The sequence below is a fragment of the Hyperolius riggenbachi genome, chromosome 3 (assembly GCF_040937935.1).
Source record: "Hyperolius riggenbachi isolate aHypRig1 chromosome 3, aHypRig1.pri, whole genome shotgun sequence".
NCBI lineage: Eukaryota > Metazoa > Chordata > Amphibia > Anura > Hyperoliidae > Hyperolius > Hyperolius riggenbachi.
In genome coordinates this window covers 190,231,155-190,243,840 of record NC_090648.1, presented here as the reverse complement: position 1 = coordinate 190,243,840, position 12,686 = coordinate 190,231,155, and the positions used below count along the sequence as shown (strand labels likewise).

The window sequence follows — 12,686 nt, the reverse complement described above, 5'->3', positions numbered from 1 at the left end:
TGGTTCTGTTACTGTAACACCAGTGGCACTTGTGCACCGGGATCATGCGTGACATGCGCCCCTGGTGTCACAGTTACAGAACCAATGCAGAGGCCACGCGGTATGAAGGACCTCTAACTGTATAGCGGCAGGCAGCCGCAGTGTATAGCCATATCCACAGCTCCACAGGAAGAGAGGCCCTTTTATCAGCAGAACCTGAGAGAGAGAGAGAGAGAGAGAGAGAGAGAGAGAGAGAGAGAGAGAGGAGGAGCGCAGCAGCAGGATCAAGTTAAGTCAGAGTGTACTGTACTAAAGTGTTAGTGTAGTGCAGTGTACCTTAGCTGGTAGGGCAGCAGGGGTTAGTGTACTGTAGTGTAGTGCAGTGTAAATGTTGTTAGTGTTGTGTAGCAGGGCAGTGTAGTTTAGAGTAGCTTAGATACAGCTTGGGGGGAGGGGAAAAGGTCCATATGACGCCCCTACACTATACAGTATAGGAAGTTGTGGCTGGGCACACCATCTGAGATTGGGTGCTTGGTATTGGGGTATAGGCAAACCACCGAGCAAGTCTGTATTCAAGTATACCAGCACTCCAGAACATTTTCCAAAAAATCAAGCTCTTTTTATTGAGCTGACATATCCACAAAAAAAATGGCCGACAATTGTTTCTGGGGCCTCGCAGGGTCCCCCTTTCTCAAGGCGTGTGTTGTTGTTTTTTTGTGGATATGTCAGCTCAATAAAAAGAGCATGATTTTTTGGAACATTTTTTGGAGTGCTGGTATACTTGAATACACGCCCCTGCACTATAGACGCACCAGGTTTAGTTCCCCCTCACCTGTTTTTTTCCCTCTAAACCTAGGTACATCTTATAGTCAGGAGCACCTTATATTCCCAAAAATATGGTGTATACAGGCCCAGATGAAACCAGAAGGGATCTTGCAACAGCTAGCTAAGCAAATTAGTAGGATTAAAAAATGGGTTTTGATTTCAAATCTAATTCTTGGAATGTACAGACTATGGAAGAATTGGGAAACACGGAAGACACTGCAACTGAGTTAAAGAAAATACCAAGAAGAAATAGCAGTTTTGCAAGTAGTGAATTGGATGGTCAGTGAGATGCAAATCATTTTGAGTTGATGCTAAATGTTTTAGCAAATTTTGCAGCTTGAAACTAACCAACTGCATCTCACGAAGGTGGCATACATTGATTTTCGGTGGCTGTACTTTTTGGCACAAGGTGAGCCGCCTCACCCTGCTGCCGCACAAATGTGGGTGGGGGGGTGTGTGTGTTAGCTATTCTTCCTCTGAGTCATCATAACTTGGAGGGAGAAGAATCCCCAAATTACTTATGCGCGGGGCATGGACTATGCCATCACTGTTACAGCCGTGCCAAGCTTTGGCGTACCACTTCGCGAATTAGGCACCAAAAAGCCTTGCTTTGCGAAGGTGTAACTTGATTGGTCCATTTACAAGATGCATACATTTCTATAAAATTGTAGAAACTCCAAATTATTTGCATTTCGTTGACCATCCTCAGTGCATTGGAGAGGAACAGGTGAGCTAAGTAACAGTGGAAAACAAGGCCAGCTGTTGTAGGGTTGGAACCAATCAATATGAAATGAAGCATGAAAGACACACCCTACAGATGATTTGTGATAGTCTCCATGTTGCATAGATAATCTGTAGTGATTTCTAAAGTAAGGTGTGAAATTTACCAGCCTGTCTAGCGAGTGTTAACAAGCGTCTGGCCGGTAAAGGAGATCAGCTGACAGGCGGTGAGTTCACCACTTGTCAGCTGCCCATCTGCCTCCTTTCCACGGACTGTTGAGCTGTGTGCTCAGCAAGCAGTTACCAGGCAGCAGTGAGCAGTTATCATGCAGCAACAAGCAGTTACTAGACAGCAGTGAGCAGTTGAGAGAGTTTGAGAGGCATTTCACTGCCTATCAACAGTCCATGGAAAGGAGGCCTTAAAGCGGTATAAAACCTGGACATAATATTCAATAAAAACATGCTTTCCTACTTTTTATATGCCATACGGTTATATTTGCATTTGCGCATAAGTATTATTATTCATTTAGAAATGACAAATTCCCAAAAGTACAGTTTTTTGCTTTGAGAGCTGCCTTTGCATTTTATTCATAACTGGTTTTATTCATGTTGTATTGAAGGCAGAAATCCTTTCAGTGTCTCTCTGTGTCCAGGAGCTTCTGCACAGTCAGAGAATGTGTCACATTCCTCACTTAATACAATTAAGTAAACACAAGATAACATTATCTACACTTCAGATGCATCCAGATTTCTCTGCACTGAACTTTCAAGCTCTGTGTTCAACTGATTGAATGCTGTTCTACTAAAAAAAATGGTGGTAGTATATAATATGCTGTAAATAATTTTTTAGAGCAAAGAAGGAATGCTGGGTTTCTTTCCGCTTTAAGCCTCTACACACATTTGATTAAAGTCAGCTGAGGCGGCCGATAACAACTGCCTCAATTAATAATCAGGCATGTGTAGAGAGGGTTGTGAACCCCAATCTGCAAGCAATCCGCCTGGTGGATCAACTCACCCCTAGTGAAGGCCGATCTTCTTGTACACATCGTCCTTCTGCCCCTCTACACAGTACATGTCGTCAGCTAACAGCTGACTCACCTCTGTGCAGACCAGCGATGTCGTCCAAGACGGGCGACATCCATCGAAGGTGTGTACACACATTTACAGAAATGAGCGTTGTCCATATACAAGGTGAGGGCCAATTGTCATGTTATCTAGCAAGAGTAGAGATGAGACAGCAAATTGCTAAAATGCAGCATCCATGGGGGAATACATACAAAAAGGTGTGACTGAAAAACTTCAGACATCTGCTGTACAAGAACATAACAAGAGGAACTGGCTGTAAATCAAACAACTTGAATCAGAACCAAATTGCAGATGAATGTTGGTTGAGTATTAAACAGATGATAGTAAGTGTGGCAGAAAACATAACAGGATATAAACTGAAGAACATAAACAGACAATGAAATTAAAAAACGAAGCAAGACAAAAATACCTTCACATTTGGAGGAATATAGGCAAATAAGAAATAATCTTTCAGCCTCAAGAAGAGGAAATGAGAGGCAGAAAATAAATATGGGATATGGGAGCTAGAAAATTCCAGCACCCTAACAAAATATAAGGACATTTTCTCATTTAAAGAACAGTGGGCTGGTCGATTTATACAAATAAAGTTAGTGATTCTCTTAGGACTCTAAATGTGTCCTTCATTGCAGAGTAAGACATCTTTCACAATAGAGGCTGAACTGTGTACTTGAGTGGCAGCAGAAAACCGCAACATTGCATCTGAGCATGGCCGCTACTTTACTGTCTGTACCAAGCCCTCGCTAGCGCCAGGCCGCTGCAGAGGAGCAGCTGACAGGCGGCCAATTCACCGCATTCAGCCTCCCTTGTTGAAAGAGGACTTAAAACTATTAGTCTTGCTTTTATTCTTTCTTATGGATCCTGGAGAACGTTATGCGCGTGGAAAGTAATGCTGGACCTGGTCAGAAACAAAATTTTCTACGTATAGTGTAGCCAATGGACCAGGTGTCTGACCAGTCCTGCCATCAGCTTGCTGGCCTGGTCAATGCCCTGAGATCCTGTCTCAGAGGAGTCCATGTTGGACAAGACTTTCTTCCCTACAGAACTGAACAATAAGCACTCCCAAATACAAAATTGCTGCATCAGAATTTCAAAATTTATCAAAAATGAACACAACACAGAATCAGCACATGGCTTTAATTATGACGCAGAAGCTTTGGATAGACATCGAGAGGTGGTCTAGAGGGACATGGTCAAAACAGGAGGGCGTGGCAGGACAAACAGGAGCATGACTTGGCTTCTGAACCAGGAGGTCTGACCAAACTCCCAATACTCGCCAAGGCACAGCAGACCCATCTTAGAGAGAGCATGTTATGTTGCAGAGGGAGTTGCATAGTTTGGTTGAAAAAAGACATCCAATCCATCAACTTCAACCAGAAAATTAGGGAAGCAGTGACCCACTACAGAGCCACTTTATAAGTCCTCCAGGCAAAAAATAAAATAAAAAGTAAAATAACCTGTGGGGAGAAAATGTTATACTTACTTCTCCAATAATTGTCCCTCTGGTCCCCACTGCTCCTTCAAAATTGGTGCTGCTGTTACTTTTCGGCAAGTGACAGAGAGTCTTCTGGTCCATCCATCATCAAAGCTTCCATAAACCACACTGGTAACTGGATAGATGCTGTATCAATAACGCAGCATCCATTATCTTCCCATAGTGCTGCTGCCCAGAAGGGCAGGAACACTACAGCCATCTTGGAGACGCCAGAGTGAAGATCTCCAGTGTGGACGCAGCCTTGTTTGGAAGAAAGCAGTCCTATGCAATGGGACCAAAGGTTAAAGGTTTTTGCCTCTTGTGTTACATTTTAACTCAATACATGGAGTTTTACTTTATCATGGAACTAATGTCTCCCAACAGACTAGTGCTGTCATCTTTCCATGTTTATTTTTACTCACAGTATAGGAATTCATTTTGCAGTCTAATAGTTGTGGCTATAGCTGGCCTTATTACCATGTTTATTGTATTTGTGAAGAAAGCCTTCAAGGAGTGGAGGAAGGAACAGTGTGAGACAGTAACATGTTCCTGTAGTCCAAGGAGTATATGGTAGTGACTGGCAATGCCTCTTCTATGAAAGGCGACTGTAAGCATACATTCATAACCTGGACAGGTCCCATTCAGCGGCCTCCTGTACCAACAAAAGACTGTGACAAACCGTTGGAAATAAAAGGCCACAACTTTATTGGTACAATGAATTAATCAACACAAACAATAATTTAAGCGTAATACTCTTTTCATCACACAAGTCCATGAAAATGCCCCTAATATCATGAAATCACAAATAAGACCACCATACCAGCCACCAGCCACAGTTTTGCTAGCTCAGTGGGTACACCAACAGCTTTCAAGCTGGGATGCTAGTCCCGCCACTGCCATAATCAGTCCATCCGGCATTGTCAGGGACTCACCAACCTTGCTGTGACAACATGGTAATAAAATAGCCCAAATTAACATAAAAACCCAGTAGAGGATTTGAATGTAAAGGAAGCTCCCCCAAACTTGCTTTTGTAGCGACCAGGCTGTTCCTATGCCTGCCTCCCCTTCGCACCTTTTTCTGGAGGCGGCCAGCGGCCTATATCCTTCTACCTCTGGGCGTCTTTTGTCCCGCCCAGGTCATGCCCCCCGTCGCTTAGCAACGCTTGCTCCAGGGGCTTCCTTTCATGTATTGCCATTATCCTGAATGGCCATGTGCTGCACCACATTTTCTAGTTATACATAATACGTAAATGGAGTCGCTGAGTATGAAAATAATGCAAATAAATTTTGCATACTTATTGTAGCTTGATTTTGGTTCAGCTTTAGAACAAACTTCACAACTTGGAGAAAGTCACATGACCAGTTCAAGAGCCAATGTAAACTGTCTGGAATGAGCAGGAACTCCACCTTAGGGAGCAGTGGCTTATATGTTAGCCATGTTAAAAAATGATAGATACTTATTTTCAAACACCTGGGCAACAGTTGATATAGAAGATATGAACCACATACACCGATTAGCCAAACTTTTCAGTCCGCCAGGAGAAAAGCTCAATATAAGTCTTTGTCTTTCTTCTTTTTTAACCCTATGGCCTCGATTCATAAAGCATTTCCGCATGAGGAAATGCAGAAAGCCGCTCGCTTTACCGACCACACAGCAAAATATGTATTCATAAAGGCTTTTTCCGCATGAAAAGCCGACATCCACGAGCAGAGTGATCAATCACCGCCTTGCGCGGTGATTATCACAGCAAAAGTAACAAATGTCAATTCATAAAGATTAGAGGTAGCGGTATGCGGACGGGTATTACCGCTACCTCTGATGTGGCGAGAAGCGTGCGGAATCCGTTGCAGTGAATGGGACAGACCTCCCAAGCAGCTGCAGCAGAGAACACCGCACGGAGGGATTCCGCCTGCTTCTCCGGCTTCCGCATGTCTCCCGACAGCCTAACGCCTGCCTACAGCGGAGTATCTCCGCACGCCTGTCACAACAGGAAACATTTTTATGAATTACCACCCTGAAGGCGGAAATACCGACAGCGGTGTTTCCCCGCTCCACTTTCCCCGCTCGCAGGCTCTTTTATGAATCGAGGCCTTTGTCTTCTTCCGTAAAACCAGGAAGTAGACACAATGCAAATTTATTGCAGGATTTCTATGAGCTGCAACAAATAAATGTTTATCTGTAAATGTTTTTCTATAAAGGTTATTATGCTGTTGCTTATTTTTTAGAGCAAAGAGGAAGTTCAGGCCCGCTTTAAAACCACTGACAGGTGAGGGGAATAACATTATGTTACTACAAATGGCACTTGTGACACGGTGGGATACATTAAAGTGAATCTTATCTCATTGTTTCTCAGCTCATTTAGCTTCTATTAACTTTTCAGGAAAGCAGACTGAATTAAACAAGCTATTGACAAGATATTTTTCAATAATAACAGTTGTTTAACTCATGCTGAATTGAAAAACAGAAAGGGACTTCTTACTAGGGCTAGAATTATATGTAAATTTTATAAAAGATGGGCAGAGCTTGATGTGGAGGCGAGTTCAACGTGTCAGCGGACGGAACCCTGGCAATGACGACACTACACTACACGGGAGCATACGCACCGACCGAGCGCGGCGGAGGTGACGTGATTAAGCCTGAATATGGAAACCTGCCAGCTGGCCTACATACAGGGGAGAACCCGTTGTGTAAAACTCTACGCCTTATATACGATTTGGGACATGTGAATGCAAAACGATTTTATTGTAATAAAACTTTTTAGCAGTATCACGCTATGTGCACTATTTTTATTGAGGTTGATCATCATAAGTGGACGAGTGACAAGTATTAGAATAAGAAGAGGGACCTAAAGACTGCCTGAGTGGTGAGGGATGACCCGGGAACTGTCCCAAGGCGCTTGAGACCCCTAGATTGGGTCAGAAATTGCAGTGAGTGAACCACAAAAGGGTGTGGTGGTGGCCTGTTCATATTGGAGGGAAGCGAACATTGAACTACCTAAGAAAAAGGAAGGATTGCTGTTTGTTGAAATAGTGGTGCAAGTGGAATTGAGAGGACTGGTTCACACTGGCTGCTGCTGCTATGTCGAGAGTGCAATTGGCATTTTTTAGGATATAATATACTAGATGTTGTTTTATGGATTGGATTTAAGTGGATAGTAGATGCAAACTGTGAGCGCTACCTCTTAAGAATTGAATTGCTAGAATTATATGTACCTATGTTTATCTCATCACGTCACATATCGCTTCAGGTACACTTTAAGCAATATGTGAACAGTCAGTTTATGAAAGTGGTGTGTTGTAGTTAAGAATTGGCTAGAGCACTGTTTATCAGCATTATTACAACATGTATCTCCCTTTATTAATGACTGTGTTGTCCAGATATCTCAAGTACCCTATTGACATTTATACATATATTTGTTAGGAGTATTCTCTAATTGTTTATAAATAATTTCCAAACATTCCTTGATACTTTGAATTAAATAAGAAGTTCAAATACCCCTGGAATAAGCATACCATATGCTGAGAACCAAGTGCCTAGGGTATGGATATGAGTGACTTGGTCAAAAGCTAATAGCGATGGCTAGGCTAGATCAGAGCATCTATAAAATGCAGTGGTTAGTATCTACCAGAACGGGACCAAGAAAAGACAATTGCAGGACTGGCCAAAGGTTCATGGGTTCTCAAGGTACATAATGTAAATGAGGTGTGAAGGCTAGACTGCCTGGCTCAATTCCACAAAAGATCTACTGAAGCACAAGTGCTGAAAATCTTACTAATGATTATGGGAAAAAGGTGTCAGAATGCACAGTACATTCCAGCTTGCTTTGTATTGGACTGGTCTAGCCAAAGACCAGTCAGACTACCCTGTTCCACTGCCAAAAGTATCTCAAATGGGCACATGAACTGTTAAAAACTGTTAAATGGACTAATGGAGGAAGGTGGCCTGGTCTGATGGACCACCTTCCCTTTTCTTTCACATCATAAAGATGTTATTTTGACACACGCTTCTTCCATAAAGATTTTTGCAGTCCACATACACTAAAAACAAGTCTAAACCATGTAGGTCAGATATCATAGGACACCTTAAAACAAGGGCGTAACAATAGACCTTGCAACTGCTTAGGGCTTGGGGGTTAAGGTGGCCCCGCTCCTCCTCCTTCCCTTAAAGAATGTCTTGGCTGGCAGCGGAGGTGTCGTGGAGGTTCAGGGAAGCCTATGGAGCATTCAGAGACTTCTCTCTTTAGTGACAAGTATCTCCTTTTTATTGCCTTTAAGTTTACTTTGTTTTGGTTGAGAACAAACATTAGGTTTGTTCTATGTAAAAAGGATTTCTCTCTAGCATATCACATTCAGTGGCAAGGTTTTTGTAATCAGGTTCTGTATCCCCAATCCTGATGCTTGTAGATCACAAGTCAATGGAAAAGTCCAACTCCAAGACAATAAAAACTGACAAGTCTGCAGGCTGGGAGTGGAAATATGTTTAAAGTGTAATAGGAATGGGACTCTACGCATATAAACAGTGGCGTAGCTATGGAGCTATGTGGCCGGGTGCAAGTTTTACATTGGGCCCCCTTCCAAGCACTCTATACGTAACACTTGATGTGGCGCACCAAAACCTGCCAAGGTCATCCACAGTATTAGAGGTGCAAGAAGGGGATGGGAAAGTTTGTTAATGATTACTACTATTCAGAGCATCTATAGAAGTGATTATTACCAGGACAGGACCAATAAACAGCTAATACTTTGGTTGAGGAAGGGCCCCATGGGGCCCCTCTGGCCCCGATGCGGTTGCTACCTCTGCAACCCCTATTGCTACACCACTGCATACGGTGACCAGAAGTCCCGCTTTATCCGGGACGCGTCCAGTATTCGGGGGTCCCCTGTCCCAGGCTGTGCTATGTTCCGGGAAACGTCCCACTTTTAGCCACGGGACGTCCCGGCCTTGGGACTCTGGCCACCGTCCATTGCATTAACTGGCCATGGCGTCTATTAGAGTTCATAGCCCACAGCCTCGCTCCAGCCTGCATAGTCTTCCGGGCCCGGCAGGCAGAACAGGGCTACGGGAAGATGGCGTCCGAGGCCCTGTACTGGAGACTATTTGTGTCTCCAGTACAGGACTTTGGGCGCCATCTTCCTGTAGCCCTGCTATTCCATTCAGGGCAAGAGATATGCAGGAGCAAGATCTCCGGGGGAGCTGCGCATCAGAGGCCGGCCAGGTGAGGAGACTTCTGTCAGGTGAGAAAATTATTTTTTTTTGCAGGATGAAATGTTGCCCAAATTGCGTGTATTTTCTGCTGAAATGTTACCCAAGTTGCGTGTATTTTTTACTGAAATGTTGCCCAAATTGCGTATATTTTCTGCTGAAATGTTGCCCAAATTGCGTTTGTTTTCTGCTGAAATGTTGCCCAAATTGCGTTTGTTATCTACTGAAATGTTGCCCAAATTGCGTTTGTTTTTTGCTGAAATGTTGCCCAAATTACGTTTGTTTTCTGCTGAAATGTTGCCCAAATTGCGTTTGTTTTTTTGCTGAAATGTTGCCCAAGTTGCGATTGTGTTTTGCTGAAATGTTGCCCAAATTGCGTTTGTTTTCTGCTGAAATGTTGCCCTCATTGCGTTTGTTTTCTGCTGGAATGTTGCCCAAATTGCGTTTATTTTCTGCTGAAATGTTGCCCAAATTGCGTTTGTTATCTACTGAAATGTTGCCCAAATTGCGTTTGTTTTTTGCTGAAATGTTGCCCAAATTACGTTTGTTTTCTGCTGAAATGTTGCCCAAATTGTGTTTGTTTTTTTGCTGAAATGTTGCCCAAGTTGCGTTTGTGTTTTGCTGAAATGTTGCCCAAATTGCGTTTGTTTTCTGCTGAAATGTTGCCCTCATTGCGTTTGTTTTCTGCTGGAATGTTGCCCAAATTGCGTTTATTTTCTGCTGAAATGTTGCCCAAATTGCGTTTGTTTTCTGCTGAAATGTTGCCCAAATTGCGTTTGTTTTCTGCTGGAATGTTGCCCAAATTGCGTTTGTTTTTTGCTGAAATGTTGCCCAAATTGCGTTTGTGTTTTGCTGAAATGTTGCCCAAATTGCGTTTGTTTTCTGCTGAAATGTTGCCCAAATTGCGTTTGTTTTCTGCTAAAATGTTGCCCAAATTGCATTTGTTTTCTGCTGAAATGTTGCCCAATTGCGTTTGTTTTCTGCTGAAATGTTGACCAAATTTCGTTTGTTTTTTGCTGAAATGTTGCCCAAATTGCGTTTGTTTTCTGCTGAAATGTTGCCCAAATTGCGTTTGTTTTCTGCTGAAATGTTGGCCACATTGCGTTTATTTTCTGCTGAAATGCTGCCCACATTGCGTTTATTTTCTGGTGTCTGGGGTAACTGTTTCTGCATTTATTATTTAAAGAGTAACTGTTAGCCCTAAAAATGAAATTTAAATCTCTATTGCAATGTTTTATTTACTATTTAAGTGAGCCAAAAAGGCAATGCAGAAGTTAAAAATCAATCTATTTTTTTTACTATGTAGCCTTTTCCCCAAGCTCCGGACGCAAAGCCGCATATCAGATACTGATGAGCATGCAGAGCATGCCTATGTCTGCCCGACCCCCCTCTCCCCCCCAGGACCAGGTGCCGATATATTCGCACCACAAACAGCTGACCGCTCTGACACGGAGAGAGAGCGGGAGCACTTCCAGCGCCGCCACCGCAGAGCAGCCGCCGCCGAGTCACATGTGAGAGAATCACATGTGAGAGAGATGCACGGCGGCGGCTGCTCTGCAGTGGCGGCGCTGGAAGTGCTCCCGCTCTCTCTCCGTGTCAGAGCGGTCAGCTGTTTGTGGTGCGAATATATCGGCATCTGGTCCTGGGGGGGAGAGGGGGGTCGGGCAGACATAGGCATGCTCTGCATGCTCATCAGTATCTGATATGCGGCTTTGCGTCCGGAGCTTGGGGAAAAGGCTACATAGTAAAAAAAATAGATTGATTTTTAACTTCTGCATTGCCTTTTTGGCTCACTTAAATAGTAAATAAAACATTGCAATAGAGATTTAAATTTCATTTTTGGGGCTAAAAGTTACTCTTTAATGGTCATAGTTGGCTATATTTGCTGCTTTGGGGTTACGGTTACGTTCCGCTCATACAATGTCATGGCCACGCCCATTTTTTGGCGCGCCGCGAACACCTCCACGGCCATTTTTCGGCGCGGCGTGCTCGACCCCCATCCCCCTTCCCCCACCCTGGTTGGACCCAGAAAAATCTGGTCACTGTACTAGTGTTGTCCGGATCATGAACGATTTGGATCTTTGATCCGAATCTCTTTTGTGAGTCGAATCAACTGGATCATCAAAATGAACAGATTCGGATCAAAAGGGGTGGAGCCAGGAGCAGCACGCCCCCCTCTCTCAGCGGGCACCGGGGTCTTGGAAGCAGAGCGGAGATGGATCGCTCAGTTGGAGGGGAGCCCGCCTTGCAGGGACAGGTAGTTGGGAGAGGAGACATGGGTGCCACTGCCAGATATGTGTGGAGCACACATACTGGCTGCAATGTGCTGCTGATTATAGGCTGTCTGTTGTAGTTGTGAACAAATGGGAAACTTTTGGCTGAGAAGCACAGCTCAGTAACTCTGCTGGGCTGAATGAATGACAGGACAGGCACTGTGATTGCTGTGCAATATGATCCTCCTGCACTGCTCTAAACAGCTGCGCTTATCTTCTCCCTAAATTTATGATGTGTTCCAGGTGAGAAAAGGGGAATGCTTTCTTTCACTGTGGGATGTTTGCATTCAGAGGATACAGATGAACATATGGGTGAAATATATGTAAAGCATATGATTGCAATTGGGTATTGTGTGCAAAAAAACATTTCTGCTCTCTGCTCACCCCTCTTCGTTCACCTTCTCCCTTCTGTTCACTCCCTGCCCGTCTCTGTCCACCACCCCCCCTTTTCTATCTGTCCACCCCCCTCCCCTTCTCTGTCCGTCCACCCCCCCCCCCCCTCCTCTTGTCTGTCCACCCCCCCCCCCCCCCTCCCCTTCTCTGTCTGTCCACTGCAGGAAAAGTCCTGTCCTGCCAGTAATCTCGATCTCCCCCCCCCCCCCCCCCCAATGCTTCCCTAGTGAAATGATCCGAGATTCGGATCAATGATCCGATTCGAATCATCCGAATCATTGAAAAGATCCGAACTTCCCATCTCTACACTGTACCACTGCATATAAACATTTACCCAGACTTAAGTCATCTCCAGTATCCCAGTTGGTCTGTGCTAATGTGTTCCTTTTTCAGAACAGCCCCTCCATGGGAACTAAATCACCTTGTCCATCTTTCTTCCTCATCTGACCCTCTTTCACACTTCTGTACAGTTATATGTAAATATGTCTTTTTCTACTGAAAATGTGTTTAATAGTCTAGAAATGTTATTTCTATCATTTAAATTGATGTGACCTGAATTATAAAACTGTATTTTTTGCTTTTGATGCTTTCTGGTATCAGTAACTAAGTCGTGAGGTATTTACATGATGGCTCAGTAGTTTTGCTTTTCTCTCCACACAATTCAGTCCTGTGACTCCTGTCACTGAGTGCCGATGCTAAACACTACAATTCCCCTGATGCTTTGCAGCTGATGACG

At 44.0% G+C, this 12,686-nt stretch overlaps 1 long non-coding RNA gene across 1 annotated transcript in view; it reads right to left on the bottom strand.

The window, feature by feature from the left end:
• The window catches only part of LOC137563251 (uncharacterized), a 28,079-nt gene extending 15,417 nt beyond the window's left edge, over positions 1 to 12,662 (bottom strand). Inside the window, exon 1 of the long non-coding RNA XR_011030302.1 lies at positions 12,574 to 12,662. This is a non-coding gene — a long non-coding RNA (uncharacterized lncRNA). The remainder of the gene's footprint in view (positions 1 to 12,573) is intronic.
• Positions 12,663 to 12,686: the final 24 nt, after the last annotated feature.